Raw genomic sequence first — 18458 nt, 5'->3', positions numbered from 1 at the left:
GTCTTTGTTCTTCTGGTTCCCGCATTACTTTTTTACCTGTTGATTGTGCTGTTATTTTTTAGCTTCCTTTAACTGATCAAGCTATACAGCAAAAGTGTCAGTTGCAGGGTTGAGACAAACCATTTACGGTACCACTGACAGTGGTCAGCTTTTTTTCATTTCTGTAAAACCTTTATCTCAAAAAAACTGTTGCTATAACTGCTGGAGTTAGGCTCCGGTTTGTAAGTCACTTATGTAGAAAAAAAAAATCTAACTCTACTAGTTGATCAAACACAACCCTCTCCATACAGAAAAAAAAAAAAAAGAAAACTAAACCAGTCACAATATCTAAAGGTTGGTAAGCTGTAATAAAATTTACAAAAACTTTACATTTAACATATAATTACATTATAATAAAGTTATACTAAAGTCTTGTTTTTTTTTTCTTTGAAAATAACAAACATATCATACTTTTCTGCTCCGTGCAGTAGTTTTGCACAGCGCAGCCCAGGTCCTCCTCTTCTCAGGTCCCTCTTTGGCACTCCTACCCCCTCCCTCCTGTTGAGTGCCCCCACAAGCTGAGCCGCAGCTCCATGTGTCCATTCAGACATGAATTCATGGTTTGGCCCCACCACCTCTCTTTCCTCATTGGCTAACTGACTTGACAGCAGCGGGAGCCAACTATGCAGCTGCTGTGTCTCAGCCAATCAGGAGGGAGAGTCCCGGATGGCCGAAATGGGGCTCAGGTAAGTATTAGGGCTGCTGCTCACAGAAGGCTTTTTATCCTAATGCATAGAAAGCATTTCGATTTAAAAAAAAAAAACCTGCTGCCTTTATAACCACTTTAACTGAATAATTTAATTACAATTTTTGATTTTAGATACACTTTCATGAAGCAGAATTGCATTTGTTTCTGTCTTTTATATCTGCCTTAGGTTCAACATTAACTGGCTCCAAAATTACTCTTCAGATTTCTAAAATTAGACTTGTATGGAATAGGAATAACCGGCTCTACGGAATGTTTTTTCCTGCTTCCAGCTCCATAGAACCAAACGCCACAATTTTATTACTTAACTCCATGACATGTACTGTAAGTCAGTCACTTCCCCAAGGGTTGTGTTTTCCCCAAACATTTTATATTGATGTACTGGCCTTGAGAGTCTCGGAGAGCAGTGAAAATCCTGTAAAATATAAAGTTCTTCCAAACATGGTTCAGAGGACAATAATAATTTCCTGTTCTGAAACCAGTAACAAAATATTTTGTCACCGGATTTCATTTATTGGAGGATATTTCTGTGGAGAGCAAAGGCCTCATTTTATTTCCCAGATGATTTGGTTGATTTTGATGGAGAATTTTTCATACCGCTGACAGTTAAAATAAAAACTATGTCCAAATGTGCGGCACACTACGACTAGCACATGGAAAAGTTGTTTGCCTTTCCTGCACCTTGTCCCCAGAGAATAAAGTTCAAAATAGACCATTTCCTGCTTGTGTCAATTCAATATCACAAGGTGTCATCACAGTTTTGAAAATTACTTTTTTATTCTTCTCCACCTTAAATTATTATTTTACTTATTTTGCAAGCAAGCAGTTTCATTGGAGCCCTTTGACAAAGTCCTAAGGACGAAACGTTAGGGTCAGACTGCACGGTAACTGGATGTAACGTCAGCCATTGTCCCAGAAGGGACACGCCGGATCTCTGACATGAAAGCCGGGTGAGACACTGACTGTTTGCCACTGTGGTGGGGATGAAAGTCGTTTTGAGTGGAGATACTTTATTGTATTCTATGAGCGAGATGTTTTTATTTGCTTTGTGAGTATATTTTATTGGGGTTGAATAAAAGTGAGTGTTTGAGTGTAATACACTAGTCTTCTTTCTTTTGGATATGGATTGCTTGGAGATTCCTTAACGGGGACCACAACCTAGAAAAGTCTACCACGGGATAGATATGACATCATATGAACTTTATTTGCCGATCATTTAATTCTGGTGAGTGAGATTGGATGTGGGGAAGAGGTTGAGCACTTTCATACGTGGTGAATTGAAGAAGATAGTAGAGGAGCAATTTACTGCACATATGACTGGTGCCACTTGGACTTTATGTTTTTTTTAAATGGACACCTTATTCATGTGATTTAAGACACTTTTTAGGATTGTTGCGTGTTATATATCTTGGATAATTTATTAGTAGAATTGTAAAAATTGCTCTCGTGCATAGGAGGAGAACAGGTGTGAGATGCGAAGTGGATAAAGTGATGTGTTCTCAATCAGCACTTAAAGTGATACTAAAATCTCATATTTTTTTTCATTAAAAATAACAAACATGTTATACTTGCCTGCCCTGTGTAATGGTTTTGCACAAAACAGCTCAGATCCTCCTCTTCTTGGATCCCTCTTCTGTGATCCTGGCCCCTCCCTCCTGTCGAGTGCCCCCCCCCCCAGCAAACAGCTTGTTATGGGGGCACCCAAGCAGAGTCACAGCTCCCTGTGTCCATTCAGACACAGAGCCGCGGGCCAGGCCCCACCCTCTTTCTTTCCTCATTGGCTCACTGACAGCAGTGGGAGCCAATGGTGCAGCGCTGCTGTCCCAGCCAATGAGAAGGGAGAGTCCTGGACAGCCAAATCCCTTGTGTAACATCATTGATCATCCCCATTCATAACGTCATTTTATGACGAAACGCGCCTGGGGGGTATGTGCTGACGTCTCGTTGAGGAGGACGGGAGCTCTGTTTGTTGCCATCCGGCTTCATATTTTATGCTAAATCGATTGTTTGTAAGTGCATTTCTTCTTTTTATAATAAATAAGCCTAAACTTTATTACGCTGTGGTCTGTTATATCGGTTTTTTGGGTTGACACTTACCTAATTTATGGGATATAAGGATCTTTTGGTCAATGCTGGGATTTTGGCCCAACCATCCACTGACTCCACGTTTGCATCCAGGTGAGGATTAATTTACCTGTGGGGATATCTGCATTTTTGGGCTTACTATTTGCACGCAAAGTTTTCATCGTTATTGCGTTCTTTTTGCAAACAAAGGCCTGGGCTGGGCTAAAGCCATCTGTGCATTTAGCTTACCTTCTGGTAAGCATGTTTTTCTTAAGGTGGTGGTGCACTTTGTTATGACAATATCACTGGGTGTGTTTTCACCATTTGTTTGGAATATTCAAAATATTTTGGATGTCACTTCAGCACAACATATTCTGTATTATGATTTTTATATCACTTGGACTGGTTCACTTTATAATATTTTGGACTGATTCATATAAAAAAAAAAAAAAGTAAAACATTTAAAAATGTAAAACACTGAGCTTTACTGAATAAGTACATTTTTTTCAGGTTTAAATATATAGTTTTTATCATAAATAGCAGAGCATTTTATATTTGTTTTGTGTATATCCCACAATAAGCTGCTGCTTACTATTTTTTATCTACAGTAAGCGCAGTTTTTTTTCCCTTTTTGTTCTTGTGTAACATTGCTGGATCTAGATGGACCTCAGGTAGGGGGGCTGAGACTGACTGTTGCACACAGAAGACTTTTTATCTTAATGGATAGAATGCATTAAGATAAAAAAAAACTTCTGCCTTTACATCCACTTTAATTACTGTGGGGAGAATGATTATCCTTACATCCAGCCATACATGAATCAAAATTGGGCTGGTTCAAACAGAGCAATAACGTTCAGAACAGATACTGGGAAATTGGTCATTTGAGTTGAGTTGGTGAGTTTTGCCCACTACAGAAACTTTTTTGGAAAAAGCATATCTGAAATATATGTTTACTAATCATTTTTTCTTTGGTAAGCTAGCTAGTACAAGATAAATTCAGATTGGCTAGTATGTTTGTACTCTCATTTGTATTAACACTGGCTCCACATCATTTACTTGCACTAGTGCACATTTAAAGTGGTTGTAAAGGCAGACGTTTTTTTTTTTATCTTAATGCATTCTAATGCAGACTTAAACCCTATTGGGCATCTGTGGGGCATCCTCAAATGGAAGGTGGAGGAGCGCAAGGTCTCTAATATCCACCAGTTCCGTGATGTCATCATGGAGGAGTGGAAGAGGACTCCAGTGGCAACCTGTGAAACTCTGGTGAACTCCAAATAATAGTGGCCACACAAAATGTTGACACTGGCCCAATTTCGACATTTTCACTTAGGGGTGTACTCATTTTTGTTGCCAATGGTTTATGCATTAATGGCTGTGTGTTGAATCATTTTGGGGGGACAGAAAATTGACACTGTTATACAAGCTGTACACTCACTACTTTACATTGTAGCAGTGTGTCATTTCTTCAGTGTTGTCACATGAAAAGATATAATAAAATATTTACAAAAATGTGAGGGGTGTACTCACTTTTGTGAGATACTGTGTATGTGTAAATATAAAAAAAATATATATTATATATATATATATATATATATATATATATATATATATATATATATATATATATATATATATATATATATATATATATATAACAACTAAGGAATCCTTTGAAATTAATGAGCATTTCTGGAACACTGAGGACATCTTGTGGCTGTCAAAATTTAAGCTCAAATAAAAACAGTATTATAGTTTAAATGAGAAGCTGTTTTTTTATTTTTATTTTAAAGAGACCAGTGTTGAAATCGATATGGACAGGTGGCCCTTGTGACCTTTTCCTTAAAGAGTCAGGCCATCTAAAACAGATATCCTCGTGTGCTTAGTCAGCTCCTTGCTTCTTTAATGGCTCGGATAATCTGAGCAGCAATATCTCCCCCTCCGTAATTCCTGACTCTGTTCCCATCCAATGTTACAATGTCCAACACCTCGAGGAGAGAGCGATCCCCGTATTGTAGCCAAACTACGTGTGCAGGTCTAGAAATTTGATTGCATAGATTGCTTTAACTTAGATGCGGGGAGGTATGAAAAATGATCCAGTGATTTAACTGACCAGCAACTACCAAAAATCTTAATACCAGCCATAGGTGGACTTATCCTTTAAAAATATGGCTGCCTAGCTATCGTGATGATTATGGCTGGGGTCACACTACTTGCGTTACATTTAGTGTGTATTAACAATCACAAGATGCACTTCACTTGACATGCATTGAAATGATTTTTCTAACAAATTGTTTTGTATTGCTGTGCATTTCTTATTGCATTGCATTGAGGTGCATTTTGTTTTGTTAATAGCAAGAGCCAAAAAACGTAATTTTTCTTACCTTCATGTGTGTTGCAGCATGCTGTGACACTTTGTAAAACCTTGTACTTCATTTAAACGCAACACATTGGGTGGGGGGGGGGAGGGATTTGCTAAAACTGGAGAGTGCAAAATCTGGTGCAGCTTTGCATAGAAAAGGTTTTAGCCCTCGTTTATACGAAACACGGAATGCACAATTTCAAAGCCACATTTCAGTCCAACTTCAGGGGGCGACTTGTAAGACATCTGTGCGGGTTTATGCACAGATGTCTATTGGAATCGCCCCCCAAAGTCGCCAAAAATAATGCAGGAACTACTTTTGGAAATCGTTGCGGCATCACACTGATTGGGACGCTCCTATTGCCGGCAATAGGCTCTGATTTGCCATGTGATTTGACATGTCAAATCGCACCGATGTGAAGGGGGGCTTATTATCAAAGCTTAATTGACAATAAGCTTAATTGAGCTGACGTTAGAAGCCGATTAGCTACCATGCACCGGATTCTGAATGCTCCGGTTTTCCCCCATTGGTGTGAAGGAAGCCTTTTGTAAATAGTGAAATTAATTGTACATTCATTCTGTGCGACTTGGGGCAAAATAAAAAAAGAATGTTCTTCGGCTAGATCATGAGCTTTTCAAAAATGTAAATTGATTTTAAATGGAGAATTCCACATTTGATCACTAGTTTTTGTATTTGTATTTCTAACTAGTATTTTAGGGAAATTACTTTGACACTTAACGCCATCTAGTGGCCAAATGTTGTCTTTTTCCATTTAAAATCAATAATTTTAATTCAGCCAACAGAGATTGGTGTCGATAGGACAGTTGATGGTGTCGGCAGGGCAGTGGAAGGTGTCGGCAGGGCAGTGGACGGTGTTGGCAGGGCAGTGGACGGTGTCGGCAGGGCAGTGGACGGTGTCAGTAGAGTAGTGGATGGTGTCGGCAGGGCAGTGGACGGTGTCAGCAGTGGATGGCAGAGGACAGTGTCAGTGAGGCAGAGATTTTTTATAGTCCTGCCAGCGCACCGCTCCAGTCCCCTTGGGCTTGCACACTGGAGTGAATGGAGTGGCTCTTTCAGGGCACTTTGCAGGGGCTATTTTTAGCACTGTAGCGCCTGCAAAGAGCTCCAGTGTGAAAGGGGTCTAAGTCCCTTTCTCTTCAGCCTCAGCTACATTGGACAATGAATAAATGGGAAGTGCTCTGGGCTGAGCAGCTTCCTGTTCATTCACAAACTGAAGCATAGCAACCACAGGTTACTATGCGTCCGTTATGAATAAAAACAATGAGTGACCAGTACGAAGGGGTGCCTTGGCTGCAGGGAGAGTCTGCACCACACAGGGTGATTAGGGTGTGCCCAGGCGCACCCAGTACATCCTGTGCACACGCACGCCTATGGCCCCTGGTAGAAGTCAAAGGGAAGATAGAATTCCTGAGTTGTGTATATTTTCTGGGCCTGTGACACAAAGCATCGAAGCCATTGGATCACCATTACACCAAGCAATTCACATTTTTAAGATTAGTAATTCTCAGCGCGTTTCCTTTCAGCTCACAAAATGTAGAGGGGAATAAGTGCACGTTAAATGCCTTTGGCACTAGAGACCTGCAGCTCATCTATTTTGGCTGAACTGCAGGCTGATTTCCGGTGCAGACTGCTCTGAAATAGTTAAATCAAGAAATAGTTGAATTAGTGTAGGCAGGGCACCTTTGTGTAAAAACTGACTGCTGGCATCTTTAGAACCCTTTTTTATTTAATCCATTTGTGGTCTTTATTGTTGATTGTAGCACTGAATAAGTGCATATTAGCAGTTCTCTATGAATTTCTGCAACCCGCTAATTTAAGTGTGCTCGGCTAGTTTCCTTTATTAAGCTGGAGTAAAAAGGCAGCAGAGTAGGTATTAGCAGGAACACCGCTGAGAACTAATCCTACTCTAAGATTCTTCAGTCAGCCAGTCACATAGTCCTTTCCATTTTTTATACAACTGACATGGGAAAAACAAGGACATTCAAAGGGTCATATTTAGTGGAAAAGCACTTATATGCAATTACATTTAGTTCAGTCTATGGACTTTCATTGCCCTATAAAGGTATATATTTTATTAAACCAGCCGTTATATATGACAACATGATGGATGGAATCTGCAATCTTGAGCGGATTGCCTCTTACAGACCACCAGCTTGTGTCTACTCTTCACTTTTTCTGCAACCACAAATCTACATTGGGAGACACCCGTTTCCTGCAGAGCCGCTCACCCTGCCCGATCACCCTGCCCGCTCACCCTGCCCGCTCACCCATCTCCAACAGAAATACTGCAGATTTCACAGACTGTAAATAGAACATTTTTAAACTCCCCAAACAATCATTTAAGCAATTTAAAAGGGAATATATAATGTATTTATATATTTTTATATTTTAGTTTAATATATTCAGAACGATAAATAAAAATTGAAGAATTGTTTTTATTATTTACTAAACCCAGGACCCTGCATTCACTATATCTGGTCTCTTACAGTAAATGCAGTAAGTGCAATTATTTTAGTAAATACAGACTGCTAAATACCTTTTCTCATCAGCAGTTAGAGCATTCTCCTGACTTCTATCAGTGTCTGGTTAAAGCTTGTAGGAGGAGTTTTCATGCGACAATTTTGAAAAAAAAAACAATTTTTTTTATTTTTTGCTATAAAAAATATCCCCAAAAATGTTTTAAAAAAAACAAATTTCTTCATCAGTTTAGGCCAGGGGTCTTCAAACTACGGCCCTCCAGTTGTTCAGGAACTACAATTCCCATCATGCCTAGTCATGTCTGTGAATGTCAGAGTTTTACAATGCCTCCTGGGATGTGTAGTTTCAAAACAGCTAGAGGGCCGTAGTTTGAGGATCCCTGGTTTAGGCCAATATATATTCTTCTACATATTTTTGGTAAAAAAAAAAAATCGCAATAAGCGTATATTGATTGGTTTGAACAAAAGTTATAGCATCTACAAACTATGGGGATAGGACTGAGTAGGAGACATTTCACTGTTCCTACTTACCAGGAAAAAACTATATGTCTCCTCTCCTCTGACAGCACAGGGATTTGTGTGTTTACACACACAAATCCCCGCGCTGGTGGTCGTGAATGCAATCGCGTGCGGCCGGGGGGGATCGCGGCTGCCGGCCACGCACATCAGGTCCCCCTGCTGTGCAGCGGGCGTGTACGCACCCTCTGGCAGCTCTTAAAGGAACCCTGTACCTATACGGGGTTTCCCGCAGCAGTGCCATTGTGCCGCAGTATATGTACGCAAGCCGCAGTATATGAACGCAAGCTTAAAGTGGATGCAAACCCACTCTCATCATTTCTAAACTACTGCAATATTGATTATCTAGAAGGATATACATGCCTCCTGCATGTATACTTATCTGTCAAATGTCTCCCCTCTGTCTGCTGTGAGATCCGAAAAACTGCAGATTTTGTGGGTGGGTCTGTTTTTCAGGGCTCAGTGGGTGGAGTCGTGATGTCAGTAGACTCCCCGCCCACCTCTACACTCCCCTTATCAACATGCATTTTCTCCTGTGTATTTCTTACACTGAACTTCTGCTATGATCTCTAACATCTAGTCAAAACCCAGAAAAGTCCCCACATGACTTCAGCATGCCAAATCATGCTGAGGTGGGGAACAGCCTATCCTTGCAGAGCAGCAGAAGAAAAGAGTGGGAGGGAATTAAAAAATAATGCGTGTCTCTTAGGCTAGTGCACGAGATATGTAAATCAGCTGTCACTCACAGCAAGGGGGAGGATTTGACAAAGATTTTCTCTTTGTCAAGATTTATCTCACTGAACAATAAAAGAGGATTTCTCAGAGCTGGATTAACTCTTTGTGGCAAGACTGGGCTCAAATGATAGGAAATCTTATACTCTACATTATGACATAAAAATTTTTTTTCGAGTTTACATCCACTTTAATACCTGAAGCACAAGTTTACATTCACACGGATGAGCAGGGGTTCATAGCTTACTGTGTTTAGAAGAAGTTAAATGCTGCTTCTGGATGTGATATGGACACATACAAACTGGCAGATTATCTGCAGTCAGAACTCACCGGAAAAAACGCTGACACTGGATGCACACTAGCTTCATTGGAGGCTCTATTTGCATGTAATCACTCAGATCAGCAGTTATGTATCAAAAGCAGTGGCACCGTCCATTGATTTGTACACTGGCAGCTGCTGGCATTCACACACACCGTTTGGAACCACCACAGAGAATCAAGTGGCTGCCCCCGTACAGCTGTGTAAATGTAGCCTAATACACCTGATAGAGCAAGAAAAAAAGAGAATCTAGTAGTAGTGCTCTCTCTTTTGAAAACATAGAGGATTTTTTTTTCTCATTAATCCTTTTATTTTGTTTCAAAGAAAAAATTACATACAAAACAGAGCCTAATGGTCATACCCAGGCCTAATGTAATACATAAAGAAACCCGGCACATTATCTAATAACAGTTAAAAGGTGTTTGCCACCTACTATTTAACCAACATTGTACCCAAATTAATTTTTGATCATTTTTTCACACAAATAGAGCTTTCTTTTGGTGGTATTTAATCACAGCTGGGATTTTTATTTTTTTGCTAAACAAACAAAAAAAGATGGAACATTTTGAAAAAAAAATAAAAATCATGTTTCAAGGCTGTAATGTAACACAATAGGTAAAAAGCCAAGGGGGTGAATACTTTTGCAAGGCACTGTAAACTTAATGTGATATGACTTTTCTCAAAAGCCTAGAACCAAGCAGACCCATGAGCCCCCTTGTACAGCCCTCATTCTCCTCCTCCTCATTCACCCCCCGGTTATGAGCGTCATCGATCAACTGGGGTAAGTGACATTTAACGATATGGGAAAATTAAAGATGTTGCCTAAGCAGAACTGGTGGATGAGGGCGAAGAGAAGGATGGGAAGGGAAAGGGCTGAACTTTTGCACCTTTGGTTTTAAATGAGAGGAGAAAGAATAAGGGAAGAATTAGGTAGAGAAGAAAAAGCAATTGTGGAGGTGTTATCAATTCTGCATATGCCCTAGAAAAGTCCTCACCTAGTGGTTTGGCCCCACATGCATAAATGCTCAAAAGCAGTAGGCCCAAGCATTATCATTGTATCAAATGGTAAAGATGTAAGAGAGTGTCGTAGTTGGGTTGCCTGCCATATCGGAAGAGGTGGTGATAGCATTGACTGAATATCAGCTATAGACTTCCTGAGTCCCTAAAATCTTGCATTCTGATTTTATTAATTTCAATAAATTGATGGAATTTAGGATCAAATAGTCCTGATACAAAATCTGGGTTTCCAATTACTGGTGTCATAGTTGACATCACTGAAGGTTTTATCAACCTCGGTTTGGTTAAGCACGTGGCTTTATAGGTAGTGCTCACGATAGGATGTTGCCTTACCTGGTTGGGGCATTTATTACATGGTAAATATGGGAGGGCGACGGTCGTAATGGATTGTTCAATAGATATCCAACTCTTTGTCCCTGTGTGGTTGCACCAGTCTAAGATTCTGGATAGATGTACTGCTTGGTAAAAGTGGACTGGATCTAAAAATCCCATACCCTCACATCTTTTAGGCATAGTAAGTGTATCTGCCTTGAGCCTAGGTGGGCAATCTGCCCATAGGAATTGTATAAACTCCTTCTTTATTTGGCATTGGAAGCTAGCTAGAATTGCTTTGCCACCGGCAAAGTCTGGAATAAATACAATAATCGGGGAATTACGTTCATTTTCCAAGCCATGTATGTGTCGGATTTCGCCATTCCCTAAGATTGCTTCTAATATTAATCAGCAGTTGTGGAAAATTATGCCAGAACCTATTGGTTATGCACCGTGTAAGATATATTCCGAAATACTTAAGTCTCTGTCACCCATTTAATCGAGAAGCTAGATTCCAAAGCAGAGACTCTGGCTTCCGGAATTGTTAAATGCATTGCCTCCCATTTTGCATAATCAATTTTATAATTGTGAGTGTTGATCCAGCTCTCCAACTAGATTAGGTAGAGATATTTCCATATTGTTAATAAAAAAAAAAAGTAGATCAGAAGATTTTTTTTTTAACCGGTTCAGAGCAATTTTTACATTCTCCTGTGTCATTGTAATATATACAATATATCAAGTTTATTTTTGTTTTTCTTTAGGATAGACCAGGCTTTATCTTAGTGGTATTGTCTTCCAAAATGTACTTTAATATCTATGCGATCCATAAATTAAAAAATAATAAGAAAGGGCATTTTTCTACTTTCAGTGTTTTAAAAAATCTAGTGCTACTGTAAATAAAAAGTATAAATTGTATTCGATCATTTTGCTAGTAGTGATTGCTGCACTGACTCCACCTTCTGAAACGCCTCCTCAGCACCTCTGTAGTTCAGAAGGCAGGCTCTGTGAAATGTGCGACACAGCGGTGTCTACTCACAGGACATTGTGAATACGTGTCACAGAATTCAAGAAAGTAAATGTGTGGGGATCTTCACAAAGAAAGTTTACAAACTTCATGACTGTTCAGATTCAGGGCCTGTTCACACCAGAACACGCGGGCAATCTGTGTTCCCTGGGATTTTTCCCTCACCGCATTCAAAATGCACTGCAGTTGCAATCTACAGCAGGTGTCAATGTTAACCACTTCAATACCAGCTCTTTCACCCACTTCGTGCCCAGGCCAACTTTCAGCTTTTAATGCTGTTGCTCTTGGAATGACAATTGTGCAGTCATGCAACACTGTACTCATATGAATTTTTTTTTATTTTTTTAGACAGATAGCGCTTTCTTTGGGTGGCATTTAATCAACTCTTCGCTAATCAAAGAAAAAAAAAAAAGACTGAACATTTAAAAAAAAAAAACTGTTAGTTTTGTTTAAAATTTTTTGCAAATAAGTAATTCTCCTCCTTCGCTGATGGGCAATGATAGGCAACACTGAATGGCACTATCTGTGTAAATGTCCCCTGTCACACTCAGGGGTGGATCCAGAGTCTAGTCTCGGGAGGGGCACTGCCGGGCAAATTATCGGAGAAATGGCTGGTGTTGGTGCTTCAATCATCACCGGACCATGGTTGTTATGGTGTCAGGATGATTGAAGAGCATTATTTATATTATTACAGTGTAATATAAAATGAAATGGTTCAACTCACCATAATGCAGAATCAGTGGGAGCCCTGAGCGTGTCACTAGCCACGTCATCTGCCACACGTTACAGATTGTCATCTGCCACGTGTTGTGGATTGTCCACTTGCCACATCACCTGCCACACGTTGGGGATTGTCACATGCCACGTCACCTGCCACACATTGCGGATTGTCATCTGCCACACGTTGTGGATTGTCCACTTGCTACATCACCTGCCACATGTTGCGGATTGTCACTTGCCACAAGTTGGGGCTGGAGACGGAAGAATGCTGGCGCTCTGCCACTGACAGTGGATACTCAACATTTTAACTAGTCTGTCTAAACTCTAAACTGCAGTAACAACTGTTCCCCTATTTGAGGCTCCAGCTCCTGCCACCTCGGCTCTGAGACTCGAGTCCGACGTGACTCTAATGTCATTCATTGCTAGACACCAGGTGGCCCAGGCGCTAGCAACGAGTGAAGGGAAGAGGCTTCACCCACCTCCTCAGTGCGGCGTAGCCGTAATAACATTGGATGAGTCTCGCTCTCTCTGCACCAGTGATTGGCTGATGTGAGAGAGAGACTCAGGCAGAGCAAGTGATGGTATTTTCAGAGGGAGGGAGGGGGCAATGCCCTGTTGCCCCACCCAGATCCGCCCCTGGTCACACTTGCCTGTTACCGACTCTCCTTACATTGGACACGCTGTGATTGGCCCTTTAGTGTGATCTGTAGTGAGCTGTGTCTGAAGGACACAGTGATTACAGGGCTCGCATGGAAGACAGGGTTCTGGGAGCACCTTCATGGACACCTTCCCAGATCGAGAGGGCTTTTGGTTATAGCGCGGGTCTGAAGTTGTTAATGGAACACTAAATGCAGGTCACAAACGCAGTGAAATATCATGAGATCTGGTTGTTCTGCATTTTTTAAAGTAGCTCATGCACTACTTTTGCCATGGTCCAGCGAATGGGCTCAAATTGCACCGCATGGACCTCATGTGAATCGCACAGGAATGGTGGGACCTGACCCAGCCTCGATAGAAGTAGGTTAGAAAGAATTGAAATACAATGTAGAAATAAATATATGATTTTACTTTTTGACCATACATGTGCTTTAAGATCCAAGAAGTTGGGTCAGCATTTAGAGAGAAAACTAGATCATTCTAAATACAGTCCCATCAATGCAGCTTATCAGTTCCACCTCATCAGTGGCCATCATTGAAGCATATCAGTGGGCATCAGTGCAGCGTATCATTGCCCATCAGTGCAGCATATCAGTGCAGCGTATTATTGCACATCAGTGCAGCATATCATTGCAGCATATCATTGCCCATCAGTGCAGCGTATCAGTGCAGTGTATCAGTGCAGCATATCATTGGCCATCAGTGCAGCCTATTGGTATCCATCAATGCAGCCTATCATTGTCCATACATGAAGCCTCATCAGTGCCCAACTATGCATCAGGGAGGAATCAGGAGGATCTGTCACCTGTATGACACAGAGCGGGGATCTCCTGTAGAGATGTGGCTTGTATATGAATAGCCGCCACTGTCAAATAAAGATCTTCCTCCTAGACCAGCTACTCTAAGAAACAGCACACTTGTCCAATGCCATTCCAGGAGGCGGGGCTTTGTTTGACAGCGGCCAGCTATTTATAAGCAGTCTCTCAGCGGGAGATCTGTCATGCGACTGCCTTATCCTTCTGCCAGTTTCCTGGCTGATCACTTCTGGCAGAAGCAGTGCGGCCTTTTGCACAGGACATTAGAGTGGCCCAAGGGCAGGGAGCACCCTGATGGCCGCACTGCTTTTGCCAGAAGGGATCAACCAGGAAACTGTCAGCCCAGTACGGCCCTGTTCCAAACTCACCCTCCGCTAATTTCCACTCACCAAATGCGAACAGGCCAGTGGAAATTTTGAGGGCTGCTTGTGCAGACACCTTGTTGGGGGGGGGGGGGGGGGGGCACTTGCCCACACATGCAGACGCCAATGCCCATAGCCCAGACATATGAAGAATACGGGAGCTTGTTGTCACATGTACCACACAGCCAGTACTTGCCAGATATTCCTGCAGCTCCTTTAATGTTGCTGTAGGCCTCTTGGCAGCCTCCCTGACCAGTTTTCTTCTTGCCTTTTCATCAATTTTGAACGGACGTCCAGTTCTTGGTAATGTCACTGTAATGCCATATTTTCTCCACTTGATGATGACCATCTTCACTGTGTTCCATGGTATATCTAATGCCTTGGAAATTCTTTGGACCCTTCTCCTGACTGATACCTTTTAATAATGAGATCCATCTGATGCTTTGGAAGCTTTTTGAGAAACATGGCTTTGCTGTAGGATGCAACTAAGAAAATGTCAGGAAAGACCTACTAGCACAGCTGAACTTTATTTGGGATTAATCAGAGGCACTTTAAATGATAGCAGGTGTGTGCTGACTTAAAGATGGAAAAAGATTTATCTTTGTCTCATTTTTTTTACATCACAGAAACCTGACATTTTAACAGGGTTGTGTACACTTTTTATATCCACTATATGTTAGGACCATACTGCCAAATACAAGAAAATATAAATAGATATGGATTGTATTTCATGGATTTCAGGACTAATGTATGCAAGAAGGATTTATTGAACACAATCTGTTATTGGTGGCAGATAGACCAACTGAGAAGAATAAATACATACAGTGTAAGGAAATGGCGGAGTACAAGAAATAAATACCTAACCCAGTCATTTGATATGTTAACTGACGTTGCATCATTTCCATACTTTACTGTACAGTCTCGATGTAAAGGGCAAAGTACAATAATCTATGACAATCAGAGGCCATTTTCATTGTTCCAAATGCTGTAACTTTATGACAAGTAAAATGTGATTGGCTACTATAGTTAATGGAACAACACTGCTCTTCGGACATTTTGTCTGCCTGCTCTCAGGATAGGTTGTGATATATGCAAACGACAACAATGGACATAACAGTACACAGGAGCTGTAGCACCACAACACTGGCCCTAGCAGTGTAGTTTATTTGGTCTTTGTTAATGGAGCAGAGCAGGCTGGCACAGACAGGTAGGATACACAGGGCGCCATAAAAAGGATGCAATTGTTACATTTTAAAGTTAGATAAGACATGGACAATTACACAGTCCAACAGATCTTTTTTTTATCTAAAAAAAATCCACAAACTATTTTCATTATTATGTCACTATAGACTCAAAACGTTTCCTAACAAGACCTTATCATCGATTTAAAAAAAAAAAAAGGTAAAAGCACAGAATAGTTGAGTATTCTAAATGCTTAGTTGGCTGTGTTTTCCTTTCCATAACACAATTTTATTCACTCATAATGTGCCTTTGAACTTGCTAGGAATTCTGCCACTTCAGGAAGAGTCAAATTGTTTGCTCAGTTCTCTTCCTCCTTGTAGGTGTCTAATTACTGTCAGTGCTGGCCCAGCAACTATTTCAGTCTCCATTCTTCCACTCACCTCCCTATATAACCAGTTATGTGGCTGTTAAGAGAGAAGGGAATAGGAAACCAGGAGTCTGCTCTGTCCAATATCACATCAAAGATGGTGGTGGCAAGCAGCAATCTCAAGCCTATTGGATGTCTACACAAAGGAGGCTTTTACAGGTAAAAGGCTGGATTCACAACTATGCATTTTTACTGCTTTTTGCATTTTGCAGATTTGCACTACAGTCCATTTACCATGGTTTCCTATGGAACACGTTCTGTAGTGCAAATCTGCAAAATGCAAAAACCACTAAAACTGCATAGATGTGAATCCAGCCTTAGACTGGAAGAGGGGGGGCAGGATTGAGAGCCAATCAGTTGTGCTGTATGAAAATGTGTTGACAAGGAAAATGCTGATAGGAGAAAACAGAAGGGTGACCTCATCAGTCTGCAACCGTGTGTTCATCGCTTAGTCAGCAAGCTGGGGAAAACAGGACACCACTGTATTTCTTAACTGTAGGTAGTATTACCCACCTGGCTGTGTAAATCTCTGGACTGGATGGAGATCAATACAAATCCACAGGCAAGTAAAACAACTCCCTTTATGTATTTTATCTGGGTCTATCTCTAATGCCGCGTACACACGACCGGACTTTTTTCGTCAGACTAGGTCCGACAGTTTTCCAGACTGACTTCCGGTGGAGTTCTGACGGACTTTCCGAATGAACGGACTTGGCCACACACAATCACACCAAAGTCCAACGGATTCGAACGTGATGACGTACAACCAAACCAGAATAAGGAAGTTCATAGCCAGTAGCCAATAGCTACCCTAGCGTTGGTTTTTGTCTGTCGGACTAGCATACAGACGAGCGGATTTCTCGATAGGAACTGGGTCCTAAAAATTTGAAACATGTTCTATTTCTAAAATCCGTCAAATTTTTGGACAGCAAAGGTCCGATGGAGCCCACACACAATCGAATTGTTTGATGGATTTGTTCCGTCAGACCTTTGCTGTCGAAAAAAAGTCCGGTTGTGTGTATGCGGCATTAGGCTTGATTCACACCTATGCCTTTTTTAGAGCTTTTTGTAGATTTTTTACTATTGTCCATTCAACATGTTTTCCTATGGAACACGTTCTGTAGTGCAAATCTGCAAAATGCAAAAAGCACAAAAAAATGCACAGGTGTGAACCAGGCCTAATAGTCAGCACAGTGGCTAAAATATTGTTTTACAATCCACCTAAATCTAACATTTCAGTTAGAACCACACAACCAGATAAACACAACAGAAAGACCCTCAGAGCTCTCCGTTGTCCTTCCCTGTCCTAACCTTCTGCATGACCTGAATAATATTTTGAAATGTTAATTGCACCTATGAAATACCCTGAACATTTTCTGTTTTGTCTGGAAAATAGAAAGTGCACTTCCTGGTATGCGAGTGTGCCTAGGCAAGTCTGTTCTTATGGACTCATGGCTGTATCTCTAAAGTGGGAGAACCAAGGTATTGCTGCCTCTGATTGCTATTCGCAGGTGATTTGGAATGAAATCGGTGACGTCACTATTATGCTACTCACCGTTCTTTTTGCAGGAGGATCTTGCATGTGGAAGCAAAGCCCTGCCTTTAGAAAAATGAACACCTCCACACTGAGACACAGTGCAGAACAAAGCATAAAAAGGCCACTAAGGTTGGGTTCACATTGCAGCGATGCGGGAACGCCGCGAATCCGCGGCGGGTTCCCGCATCGCATACCTCCCGGCGGCAGTTCACACTGCCCTATGCGAACTGCTGGGAGTGTCAGTGAAACGTTAATGACACCCCCAGATCAGTTCGCATATCGCAGTGCGATCTGCAAACTCGGACAGGAATTGGATCGCATGGTGTGAACACCCATGCGATCCGATTCTGCTGCGGACCAAAAAAAGGGTCCTGTGCGAGTTTGGACCGTGTGCGATGCGAATTCAGCCATACTATCTGTATGGCTGAACTCGCATCGCACAGAGATCGGATGTGATATGCACTGCAGTGAGGTGCGAATCACATCCGTTCTCATAAACCGTTGCAACGTGAACCCAGCCTAATGGGGGGAAAAAAAAAATCAGCTGCAGGGAAATCACAGGCAATTCTAATGACTGGTCCCTTCTTTCTGCTCTATGTGGGTGGTGCTCGGAACACAGAGCTCTCTGGGACATTGGCTACAATATCTCTACAACTAATTGGTCTTTAGGTGATCCAATTCACCACTGAAATGTTTTATTTTGGATGGACTGACCCTTTTAATGTCAAAATTAGTATCTGAAACATTTCATAAAAAAGTTTTCACATATAATAAACACACAATGGGGTTGACTTACTAAAACTGGAGAATGTAGAGTCTGGTGCAGCTGTGCATGGTAGCCAATCAACTTCTAATTTCAGCTTATTCAATTAAAGTGATATTAACGTCTTTTTGTTGTTTAAAAATAACAAACTTATGTTATATATTATGTTATGTAATGTTTTTCACAGAGCAATCCAGATCCTCTTCTTCTCAGGTCCCTCATCAGCGCTCCTGACTTCTACCTCCTGCCCCTCTCTTTCCACATTGGCTCACTAACTTTGATTGAAAGGAGCAGGAGCCAGTGGTTCCCCTCTGCTGTGTCTCAGCCAATCAGGAGGGAGAATCCTGCACAGCCTGCACAGCCGAGTCTCTCATGCAACACTAATGGATCAAGGTGGGGCTCAAG

This window comes from Lithobates pipiens, unplaced genomic scaffold, assembly GCF_037356315.1.
Source record: "Lithobates pipiens isolate NorthernLeopardFrog02 unplaced genomic scaffold, aLitPip1_a1.2 Scaffold_3, whole genome shotgun sequence".
Lineage (NCBI taxonomy): Eukaryota > Metazoa > Chordata > Amphibia > Anura > Ranidae > Lithobates > Lithobates pipiens.
This window is presented reverse-complemented; position numbering follows the sequence as displayed.